This window comes from Hemiscyllium ocellatum, chromosome 23, assembly GCF_020745735.1.
Source record: "Hemiscyllium ocellatum isolate sHemOce1 chromosome 23, sHemOce1.pat.X.cur, whole genome shotgun sequence".
Classification (NCBI taxonomy): Eukaryota; Metazoa; Chordata; class Chondrichthyes; order Orectolobiformes; family Hemiscylliidae; genus Hemiscyllium; species Hemiscyllium ocellatum.
The window spans coordinates 8,712,754-8,726,042 of record NC_083423.1 but is presented as its reverse complement, the minus strand read 5'-3'; positions in this window follow the sequence as shown (position 1 = coordinate 8,726,042).

The window sequence follows — 13,289 nt, the reverse complement described above, 5'->3', positions numbered from 1 at the left end:
TTTCTAAATGAGGGAAGTTTTCAGAAAATTGAAGCACAAAGAGACTTAGGAGTCATAATTCAGGATTCTCTACAGCTGAATGTACAGGTTGAGTTGGCAATTAGAAAGGTAAGTGCAATGTCAGCACTCATTTCAAGAGGGTTAGAATACAAGGGATACATTGCTGAGGCTGTAAAACACTCTCATCAGACTGCATTTGGAATATTTTAGCAATTTTGGGCCCTGTATCTAAAGATGTATGTGCTGATGTTGGAGGGGTCAGAGGAGGTTTACAATTATGATCCCAGGAATAAAGGGTTTGTCATATAAGGAGCGGTAGAGAACTCTGAATCTATACTCAACAGAGTTTAGATGGATGAGGGGTGGGTGGTGGGGGGAGGGGGGGGTGGGGGTGGATCTTACAGAACACCTAAAGGCCTGGAGAGAGGGGACACGGAGATGATTTTCCACCAGGAAGGGAGTCTAGGACCTAAAGGCATTGCCTCAGAGTGAAAGGGCAATCCTTTGCAACTGAGATGAGGAAGAATTTCTTCAGCTAGAGACTCATTGTCAGAAAAGACTGTGGAAGCCAAGTCACTGGGTGTTTTTAAGAAAGAGGGAATTAGATCCTTGATTAGTGAGGGGATTAAGATTGAGAGGAGAAGACAGGTTGAGAAACATAATTATATCAAATGACAAAGCAGTCTCAATGGGCTGAATGACCTAATTCTGCTCCTACATCTTATGGTTTTATACTATGCAGACTGCTGTAGTTGCAGAAGGCAGCTCGCCAGCCTCCTACTCAACAGCAACTAAGGATGGGCAATACAAGCTGGCCCAGCCAGATTAAGTGAATAAAACAAAAGTCATGAAATCTTTCAGGTTGAAGCTGGGTGTGTCTTTAGCAGTGGTGAAACCTCATTGGCTATCAGGTTAGATTGGGTCAGCAGTTCAGAATCAGACTTTGACCTTGGAGATGGACCAAGATCTGCTAAATCTTTTTATTTCTGTCATTTTTGTCTCGCTCTACTGCTCTTTTTAGTTCAAAAGAAAGTGTTGCTTCTTTATTGCCAAAGTCCAAAGCAAAGAAGCCAAATTGGATAATGACCAAAATATCCAAATATTTTCTATTCCCAGGGTCTGCACTATTGACTTTGAAAAATGAAATATTATTGGAAACAGAATGTTATCTTACTCATGCATTTCCTATTTGACATTTGAGCTTATGTCTTAATATCCTGGACCTATTGTGTTCATAATATGCTGGGTGGTGAGCCATAGAATATCAAAAATATTGTACTATCATATTTCACATTTCACTCGATATAAACATATAAGTGACAGAGCAGGTAGAAACATACCTGAGCTGGCTGGCGATATTAAGCCTGGATGTATAATAATAAACTGTGAGGAATATTAAGGTAAATCACAGAAGGACTTGAATTAATTGAGCAAGTAAGCAGAATGATGGTACCTTGCAGTCTAACATGAAAACTTGCATGATAACTCATCATGGTCATAAAGAGAGTGGTAGTGTCACTGGCAGTAGTGATAGCTAGCTTCCAACTTTAGATGCAACAACATAGGACTTAAAACACATCTGGATGGGTATATGAATAGGAAGGGTTTAGAGGAATATGTGCCAAATGTTGGCAAATGGGAGTAAATTAATGTAGAATATCTGGTTGGCATGGACGAGTTGGACCAAAGGGTCTGTTTCCATGCTGTATATCTCTATGACTCTATGACTATGACCTGTGAACACCAGATCCTTTGAAACAGAATAACAAACTCCTGATCCCCAGATGCTGCCTGACCTGCTGTGCTTTTCCAGAGCCAACCTTTCAACTCTGACTCTCCAGCATCTGCAGTCCTCACTTTCTCCTAACAAATTTGTAGCCAATGCAATTGCAGATTTTAATAGCACTTTCCAAACGCGTGTTAATAGTTTTTGTAACAATTCACCGTAAAAGGATAAAATTGAAAGAGACCCTGGTGGCTTCTTTGAATTTACTCATCTGTCTTTTCACAGGACAGTGCTATCACACTCAACCTTTCTGTCAGAAAATGTATCCTTCACTCAGCGGGAGATAAATCTATGGAAGGTTCTGCCCTGGAGGAGTGTGAGGTTCAGTCGTTGAATGTATTCAAGACTAAGATCGCTAGATTTTTACATATTAAAAACATCAAGGGATACAGGATAATGCAGGAAAATGAAATAGAAAGATCAACACTGATTTCATTGATGGTTTAAATATGCCCAAAGGGTTGACAGTTCTTTTGTCTTATGTTTTTATAAAACAACATTTTCTCCTACATTTTTATTTAGTCATTCACAGGATGTGAGCCGCCCAGGCCAGACCAGTATTTATTGTTTGACACAATTTGTCCTTTAAAAGGAGTGGTGAACTGGCTTCTTGAAATGCTGCAGTTCAAGAAAGACACATGCGCCCATCGAATCCCTACAGTGTGTAAACAGACCATTCTGCCCATCAAGTCCTCACTGTCCCTCCAAAGAGCATCCCAACTCCCTACCTTACCCAGAACCCTGCATTTCCCACAGCTAATCCACACATTATGGGCAACTTAGCATGGCCAATGCACCTGACATGCACATCTTTGAACTATGGGAGGAAACTGGAGCACCCAGAGGAAACCCACGCTGACACAGGGAGAACCTGCAAACTCCAGACACACAGTTACCCTAGGCTCGAATCAAACTCAGGTCCTTGGCGCTGTGAGGCAGCACTGCTAACCACTGAGCCACCTTGCCACTGTCGAGAATTCATTCGGTAAACGTCTATCTTTGCTTCTTGATCCCATTAAGTTGGTTTCAAGGTGGAAAGATGGTCAGAATTGAGGCTGGGTCTGGGTGTAGTTCCCTGCAGCTGGACATGCAATACACTGTAACATGAATGTGCTGCTCACTTGTGGGTACAGAGCTGCAGTATAAAACAAGCAATCAATATGGTAAAAGTGGCTGAGGAGAAAGCTGTGAAAATTCTGACCAAGCTTCTAGGCAGTAAATTTCACTTCATTGTCATGTTGCAAATTATCAGAGTTGGATGTTCTCCAGGGTCTTACCAATTTCCTCTTTTTTTTAGGTCAAGGGACAAATAAAGACATCTTCTGCCAAGTAGATTGCAATCCCTACCCACCTTACAGTACAAGCAAATGCATTCAGATTAATTAAAGTACACATCGCACACAGCAGCTGAAAAGGTAAAATTTACACGAGCAAAGGCTTCCAATTTAAATTAAAGTTCCAGAATGTTTGTAGTTGCACATAATTTTGCTCAGCAACTCCCATTTAGAAGTGGACGGTTTCTGTATTGTATGGAAATCAATATTTCAGTTCGCAAAGATTTCAGTTGTTAAATGTTTTCAGATCGCACGCACTCTGCCAGGTTCTCAAAGCCTGAGCCTCGTGCACTTAGCTGGAAGGTAAATGCAGAATTGATCTTTTTCGGAGTCACTAAAATGCAAATGAATAGCCGGAGGGTTAAGGCCAAAAAAGGCTCTCTAATTCCAGCAGTTTACATTTGTTTCATGATGGCCCAGAGCTTGGAAATTCTGTGATACCAGTTAGGATCTTTGTATCAGTTCACCAATTCTGGAAGAAAGCTGAATTGTGGCGAGTTGCTATTGTCTTCCGCTGACCAGAGTTTATTTCACATTTAGCCCCTGGGCTCGGGTGCAGTCAGGCTTGTGTCAGTGTCTGAGTGCTGGCAAATGACTGCATCTTGGCTTAAATGATCACCTTCTGGCACAATACCCTTACCTGCAGATTTCTCATCAGAAATCAGTTGATAGCAAGTATGAGTGGAACATTAAATGTGATATTCCCCGTCTGGCTCAGTTGTGTCCCTAACACTATTCGAGCTGACCTCATTGAATGTCAACAACAACCTACATGTAGAGCCATAGAGTCATAGAGATGTAGAGCACGGAATCAGACCTTTCGATCCAAACCGTCCATGCTGACCAGATATCCTAACCTAATCTAGTATCATTTGCCAGCACTTGACCCATATCCTCTCAACCTTCCTATTCATACACCCATCCAGACGCCTTTTAAATGTTGTAATTGTACCAGCCTCTACCACTTCCTCTGGCAGCTCATTCCATACATGCACCAACCTCTGCATGAAAAGTTGCCCTTTAGGTCCCTTTTATATCTCTCCCGTCTCACCATAAACCTATGTCTTCTAGTTCTGGACTCCCCCATCCAGGAAAAATACTTTGTCTATTTCCCTATTCATATCCCTCGTGATTTTATGAAACTGTATAAGCTCACCCCTTACCCTCCAACACTCTGGGAAAACAGCCCCAGTCTATTCAGCCTCTTTCTATAGCTCAAATCCTCCAACCCTGGCACGGTGTCACAGTGGTTAGCACTGCTGCTTCACTGCGCTAGAGACCTGGGTTCAAATCCTGCCAGAGGCGACTGACTGTGTGGAGTTTGCATGTTCTCCCCATGTCTGTGTGGGTTTCCTCCAGGTGCTCTGGTTTCCTCCCACAGTCACAAAGCTGTGTGGGTCAGGTGAATTGGCCATGCTAAATTGCCCTTAGTCTTAGATAAGGGGTAAATGTAGGGGTATGGGTGGGTTGCGCTTCAGCAGGTTGGTGTGGACTTGTTGGGCCAAAGGGCCTGTTCCAACACTGTAAGTAATCTAATCTATTCTTGGAAATCTTTTCTGAACCCTTTCAAGATTCACAACATCCTTCCGATAGGAAGGAGACAAGAATTGCACACAATATTCCAAAAGTGGCCTAATCAACATCCTGTATGCCGGAACATGACATCCCAACTCAAATACTCCTTACTTTGACCAATAAAGGAAGGCATACCAAACGCGTTCTTCACTATCCTATCTACCTGCAACTCTGCTTTCAAGGAGCTATGAACCTGCAAGGTCTCTCCAAGGTCTCTTTGTTCAGCATCACTCCCTAGAACCTTACCATTAAGTGTATAGGTCCAGTTCTGATTTGCTTTTCCAAAATGCTGCACCTTACATTTATCTAAATTAAACTCCATCTTCCATTCCTTGGCCCACTGGTGCATCTCATCAAGATCCCATTGTAATCTGAGGTAACCTTCTTCATTGTCCACTATAACTGCAATTTTGTTGTCATCTGCAAGCTTACTAACTCTACCTCCTGTGTTCACATGCAAATCATTTATAAGAGTAGTGGACCCAGCACCGATCCTTGTGGCACTCCACTGGTCACAGGCCTCCAGTCTGAAAAACAACTAGCCTCTGTTTTCTACCTTCAAGCCTTATATAGCCAAATATTACAAGCTTCTTCACATGATCAATATCAAAGAAGAATTGATACCCATACAAAGAAAGTTGAAATCTTAGTCCAGGACTCAAACTCAAAGAACAAAATTAACATTCTGTGGAGGACTGAGGGAGTGTTGCACTGTTAGGGATATCTTCTGAATGAAGCTTTGAACTACAGCCCTATCTGCTATTTCAAGAGGATTTGGAGAGGTGATGATCTAGTGGCATTATTACTAGACTATTAATCCAGAGGCACAGGTAATGCTCTGGAGACCTGGGTTTGCATCCTTCCATGGCAGGTGGTGGAATTTGCATTCAATAAAACTATGGAATTAAGAGTCTGATAATAAACATGAATCCATTGATGATTGTTGGGCAAAGCCCACCTGGTTCACTAGTCTCCTTTAATCCTCACTGATGCCCTTATCCTGTGAGTGAATTGAAAAAAAAAGACCCTGCTCATTTTTTGGAGATGAGCAGGAGGGTGAGTTTCCTGGACATTATTAATGTCTCAATTGACATCATGAAAGCAGATAAAATGAAAAGGAAGTCCCACGGATGTTGGAAATCTGAAATAAAAGCAGAAAATGCTGAAGTCCAATGGACTCAAAAAACTTCAATTCCTTCTCTCCCTCTCTCTAAAGATACTGCTCGGCCTGCTGAGATTCTCCTCCGCCTTCTGTATTTCATATCACAAAAACTGATGGCCTACTCATGGTCACATTTCTTTTTGTGGGATCTTGCTGTTGCCAAAAGTACCTACTATGTTTCCTACATTCCACAACACCTTTAAAATCTACTTTATCACTGTAGAGCACTTGAAGACATCTATTTCCTGTTAATTGCTGCGTAAATATGATTTTTTTCTTTCTTCCAAGTCAGAGGTCAGACTTAAGCAGCATGTTAAATGAGTAGAGGGAGGTGGAGAGGGCCGAGACAGCAGAAGCTGCAGGTGCTAATTTGTCAGGAAAATAATTGAGCAAATCATTAAGTACAAGAATTGGAGGATGGCAGAACTTTCAGATGGAAAAGTTACAGAGTTTGGGCGGTGTGAACTTGAAATGAAAACTGAGATTCACTGCTCTGTAGTGTGCACCTCAACATTTCAGTATTTCCCTGTTAACAAGCCTAAAAATATGAGCAGAGTTGCAAAATGGTTGTCATCTCCACAACTACATATACGGGAATCATACGATTATCAAGCAGGAGATCTACAGTACAGGAATACTGCACAGTTTAGTGTTGTCAGATGATACAAATGAGTCCTTTTTTACATGTGTCACTTGTAAAGAAAGTGTCTATTAAATGTAATGCTACCAAAGATTTTATTTTTGATATGAATCTTGATTGTGCATGCCAAGAAATAAAAGCAGAGCCTCTTTAAATGCATGGATGTAGGTACCTACATTTCTGCAAACCTGTCATTTGAAACAGGAGCTGACTTGAGGCAATACTTGAGTCATTTTATTTTTCACTCTGCACCTGTCCTCAGGTGTGCATCGCCCTACCTCCATGAAACCTTACAGTCTCTGATGTAGTAAAACATTTTGCAGTGAGTAGCAGCCAGCAAGCATCATGAATCACACACTCTGCAGTCACTACCTGAGGCACTTGGTTGTAGCCTCTGCGGCAGTGTAGAAAAATACAGTCTGCCACTTTTTATCACCCCATCTGTCAACAAACTTAGCTGAGGCACCCTACCTGCCTCCCAGCCTTGATACTCAGCATCCTGTGCCAGGAAAGGTCACCAAGAGGTAAAGAAGCCCTTTTGCGAAGGCTCAATGCCTGTAGTTTTAGGCGCTTCCCCTGTATAATTGTAGCAATCAAAGAGTTTTGGAATCTGCAGTCTACAGAAGGGCAGGAAAGAAAAATTCCAAAGTTTTGCAGCAGCTATTAGGCAATCATAATGTTTACTTTCCAAACTCTTCTGTATAAAGGGCTGTATGTACATAGTTTATGCTTGTAATGTCTATTTTCCTTTCCTTGCTCAACAACCCCATGCTGAATTGTACAGCAGAATCAAAGTTAATTGTTTGAGTTTTTGCAATCGCTCCCTTATGCTTATTTTCTTTCTTTTTAAGGCGTGTACCTCGCCACCATTCCCTTGAGATTATACGTATTTCTTTTAACTGTAATCGTTGAAATTTTTATTGTTAGCTTTAAGGTTATTTAATAAGCCAAGTGTGTAAGGTGTAGCAAAGTATTGTAAATAAATATAAAATGGCAGATTGTGTATTAACTGTGGGAATATTTACAAGGAAAATGTAGTTCTACAAGTTACTGAGTTCTTTTGCAGCCTAAACATTTTTTAAATGTTTGTTCTTGGGATGTGACTTTCACTGGTAAGGTCACCGTTAATTGCTAATCCCTAATTATCCTTGAGAAAATGTTGGTGAGCCATCTTCCTGAACCACTGCAGTCTAAGTGGTATAGCTGCAGCTGCCTTGAAGGTAATCCATTTTAGATGAGAAATTAAGTGGATGCCCTATCCCTCCGCACACGTAGATATAAAATTTCCCACCAAAGGAGAGCGCAGCAACAGCAGAACTTGGAAATGATGCAGTCTTATCTGAACTTACTTGTTTACATGAAAATGGAACTCCAAAGAACCAGCAGGTTCATATTCCATTTTTTTCTGGTTTTTTTAAGTTGCATTTTTACCTCTATCATCCCTTGTCAATTCTGATCCCTCAATTAATGTAATTAAAAAGATATTTAAGCTAGTCATTATCTCATACCTTGCTCTGAGCAGATTGACTTCCATACTGTTACAATGGCTATATGTGAAAAGTACATCATTTGTTCTCTAGTGCTATGGGATATCCCGAGGTTGTAAAAGACGCTATAGAAATGTAAACCTTCTCTTAAAGGGATTTAGTGATTGAAGCAGAGTCTGCCAACATTTCACGAGAAGATCATAGGATCCCTAGAGTGTGGAAATAGGCTATTTGGCCCAACAAGTCCACATTGACCCTCTGAAGAGTAACCCATCCAGACTCATTCCCCCACCCGATTACTCTGTCTTTAGCCCTGACTAATGCACCTGACCTACACATCCCCGAACACTATGGGCAATTTAACACGGCCAATTCACCTAACCTGCACATCATTGGATTGTGGTAGGAAAACAGAGCACCCGGAGGAAACTCATGGAGAAAAAGGGAGATCTACACACAAACAGTAACCCAATGCTGGAATCAAACCTGGGTCACTGGTGCTGTGAGATGGCAGTGCTAACCACTGAGCCACTGTGCAAGGTAGATATTGAACAAAAGGGTTAAAGGTTATGAAACAAGATGTGCACTTGAGATTACAACTAATCATTAAAATGTAAGTTCCAACTCAGAGCACTTGGACCCATCTCTTTTTATTTTTGCACTTTAAAAAAATTCTGGAATGAAATGAGAAAGAACTGTTTTAAAAACCAGTATTTTAAGTAGTAACTAATGTGGTTGTAGACAACTTGGAGCTAAGGGGTTCTGAGTATAGGTGTTGCTGGGTGACAAGAGTCTAATTGGCTTATGTACCAGTGACCAGTTATCGATGTCAAAAGTTCTTTGCCTACCAACAACTATGTGACTCATTCACAGGTAACTGAACAGCTTGGTGCTGGGAACAAGATATACAGAGAGAAGTGCTTTGATTTCCACAAGTCCAGAAGCTGTCTCTCTGCTCACTGCAGTTAAAACTCATTTTAAACCTGAAAAAATCCAGTTAATCTTTCTCTCAGCAGTTTTGTAATCTGTAACTTTTAACTAATACGTCAGAGACCTTTTATAAGCAAATCAGCCATTTTTTGTCTCTTCTAAACCATTGGAAGTATCCAGAGCAAGATGACTGAAAAGCCATGTTCGGCTTAGCATAAGAATCACCAGGATCATCTCATCATCCTGTGACTAGGAACCAGTGTACTATCATCCTGTTCTCCTCTGCCAATTGTGTGTTTGTGTGTGTGTGTGTGTGTGATGTTTATAACGGGATTAGAATTCTAATTAGTTGTGTTATATGCCAATAGGTAATAATTGTTTAGCTTTTATTAGACTTTAATTACATAAAATAAATAGTAATTTTTGGTACATACAGAAACCTGGTGTGTGCTTTCTATCAACCTGGGTCCAATAATCAGGTAAAGTTGAGAATTGTGCGCACTAATTTTACAATCTATAAATTTGTGACAACTTTGGGATTAGCTTGATTTCCAGTGCCCTAACCCAGTCAGCCATGATAGTCCAAAGACTATTTCCATTATGTAATTTCTCCATGATTTCATGGGATGTTCCCTTCTTCTGTTGTCATAACTTCACATGGTCCTGGGATGTCCTGCTGCTGGTGGTAAAATCCTGTTTGTTTTGGTGTGAGCACAGAGTTGGAAACATGGCTGGTGGAGGGCAGCATCAGTGGGAGCTTCAGAAGCTGGATAAACAGCAAGCTGGCATGTCATAATCTGGAGAAAAGGTTAGCCCCAAGGCCTGGTGTCAGACTCAGGCCACACCTGTGTGCTTGGGAGAAATCACTGTCTGGCTGTCGAGTGGGACGAGTAATTTGGACAGTAGGAAGGTGCTGTTGGGGAACAAGAGGAAAGTTGCCTGCATTTTCAGATTTACATTTCAAGTTGGGCGATGTGGTGAAACCAACATATCCACTTCTTCAATTGATGGCAGGATATTATTAAACTGAAGAGCATTCAGAAAATATTTACCAAGATATTAGTGGGAATGGAAGGTTTGTGTTATAAAAATAGGATGGACATGCTTGGACTCTTTTCACTGAAGCGTGGGAGGTTGAGGAGTGACCTTACAGAGGTTTATAAAATCACGAGGGGCACAGATAAAGTGAATAGCAAGGGTATATTCCTGAGGGTGGGAGGAGTTCAAAACTAGGGGGCACATTTTTTAAGGTGAGAGGAGAAAGATTTAAAAAGGACATGGAGGCAAGTTTTTTCACATAGAGAGTGGTTAGTGTGTGGAATGAACAGCCAGAGGAAGTGGTAGATGCAGGTACAGTTACAATGTTTATAAGACATTTGGATGCATTCAAGAATAGGAAAGGTTTGGAGGGATACTGGCCAAATGCAGGCAAGTGGGACTAGCTTAGTTTGGGAACATGGGTGATGTGGATTCGTTAGACCGAAGGGTCTATTTCCATGCTGTGTGTGAAGATTGTTTCTTCCTTGACATGTCATTGATACTGATGATTCTTCCAGGAGAGATACAGAAATAAGGTGTTTGGCTTGCACATATGTCTTGGTAGTATCTGACATTATGTTTGAGTCTATCATCACTATCTTTTCACCACACCATGTTATATTTTGAATTACCTGCCTATATACATATAGTTCTTAGAGATATAGGGATCAAAGGGCATGAGGAGAAAGCAAGAACTGGGTGCTGATTTGTATGATCAGCAGAGCAGGCTCAATGGACTAAATAGCCCACTTCTGCTCCTATTTTCGATGTTTCTGTATTTCTAGGACACATCTAATAAGAAATCACAAAGAAGAGTGAACATTTGGAGCGGGTGGGCACACACACAAGGATCAATTGAGTTTTTAAGAGTGAGATTGATGGGCTTTTTTTGTCAGGTGAGGTGATCAAGGAACATGGAGCAACAGCCATGATCAAACTAAATGGCAGGACACATGTCAAGGGTTGAATGGGCCAGTCCTACAACCAACTCAGTGACAGTAGTGATAAAAATTTCTTTTAAAAGACACAGTAACACAGCTAGTTATGTTTCCACACAATAGCAAAATACTGTGGATACTGAAAATCTGAAAGAAAGCACAATATTTTGGAAACACTCACTAGCCTCCAGATCTGTGACAAGAGGAACAGACTCAATGGCAGGATTTAATGGAAGTGAAAGGGATCTCATCAGCTGGCTGAGAGGCAGAGGGCATATCACATTACCCTTTGTACCACAGACATTTAACTGGGCAGCTACACACCTACTCCAGGATCAAGGACAGAACTCCCATCCACTGAGAGCTTCTGACCAATCAGAGATCCACAGCTCTATTGAACAACAGTGACACTAGGGAGCAGTGGCTGTTTCTAGTAAGACATCCAGTGAAGGACTAGAGTCAATACCAAGGCAACAGTTGAATGATTGGGTGGGCAGGTCCGGCCAAGCCAGGTCATGGTGGTGAAGGGTCGACAGCAAGGACAGAATGGTAGCTGCCAGTGGACTCACACTCTCCCTGATGGCGCTTCCCTCAGTCAGGCCGTTCCCTTGATGGAAAATCAGCCCTGACATCCCCCAATCCCAGGAACCCACAATAGCATATGGGCTTGCATGTCATGCTTTCAGGATGGTGCTCCCCGCAATGCCCACTGCTGGCCAGTGATAGGTCCTTTATGTGGGCAGTGATTGCCTTCCTGCCATGGATTTAATCAAGGTGAATGCAAGGCAACATCTCCATCTCCCAAGCCTGAGTAAATGACCTCCTCCACCAAATTCATCAGGGTCAAGGAAGTAATTAAATTCTGTCCAGTGTTTCAGGTCTGTGATCAATGTTAGACAAATTCCAGCATTTTTCATTGTTATTTTGATTCCCCAGTATTAAACAAAATAACTTCATAGGAAGCAGGCCATTTATTGGTATCATTAACATCACCCTTCAATGAATGTATTTCTCATGTGTGAGTTTATTAAAATGGCCCTATTCATAGCGCCACAAGTCCACCAACATGGAGAGATCCTAGGCTATAAAGACATGAATGAGCTTCAGCTCTTGTCTTTTTATATTCACACAGCCTTCTATTTCAACAGGATACATGAGCCATGAAGCTCCCCCAAGCTGAGTGTCTCATTCAACTTAAGGCCTCATTTGTTGAAACACTGTGCGTTCTGAAATTAATCTGAGAAAATGCAGTCCATAAGCTCCATGACAGACGTTGCAGGAATAAGGCCTTGCTTGAAACTATTTCCAAACAGAGGGAGCCGATAGCCAACTGGTATTATCAGTGGACTGTTAATCCAGAGATCAAAGTCATGTTCTGTGGGCTTGGTTTCAAAAGCTGCCATGGCAGATGGTGGAAGTTTGAATCCAATCTAGAAAAAATATAGAATTAAAGGTCTAATGATGACCATTAATCGACTGCCATTTATCAGGACCAAGCACAGTTGGTTCACTTTAAGGGAAGAAAACTGTCATTTCTACATGGTCTGGCCTACGCGTGACTCCAGGCCCACAGCAATCTGGTTGATTCTTAACTACCCTCTGGGAGATATATGCCTCGTTCTCAACACATGGATAATTATTAAAAAAAACAGCTCCAGACCAATCTATCTGCTGTATGGAGGGAGCAGGTTAGTGCAAGGTAAAAACACATTATACAGTGCTGCGATCATTCCCAGTGATAGTTTACCCATAAGAAAATTATGATCTACTCCCTTGAACAGATCAAACAATCTCACTCTGTGGCAGAACAGAGACTATTCTGAGAGTAGAAAATTCTGTACTGGTTCCACTCATTTGAATTCAAAATTTGCATCCAATTTGTTTGCTTACAAGTAGGAACAGTAAAAGATCACAAAATTCTTACTGACCTGAGCAGAATTAAGGGACAATCAGACATGATTTTGGAGGAAAAACATCATTAAAATTTTCAATCAATAACTGAGAAAAGTTTGGGTGAATAGGGTCAATCTAAGGTTCAATATATCGATAAGACTTCTTAGGTCAAAAAGGCCCCTTTCTACTCCTAAACATTCACCATGAGTTAAAAAGAGAATGTTTTACTTAGCTATTACAAAACAGAGTTTGAAGTGAAAATCAGAGTTTTGGCTCTGGAAAGAGTTTCCACATGCCAGACTGTACTCTACTCCAAAAATGGCAATATGTACCTCTAACTGGTGTCTATGACACATACTGCATTACTGAAGAGCTGGTTCTTGTGTTATCTAAAGTGGAGTTTTCTCTGACAACACTGAAAATAATTCCCATCACTCACAATAGCAAGTGCAACGTTAGGCCAACAGGGAAAACATAACAAATTTGGATATGTAATCCAGCACCGC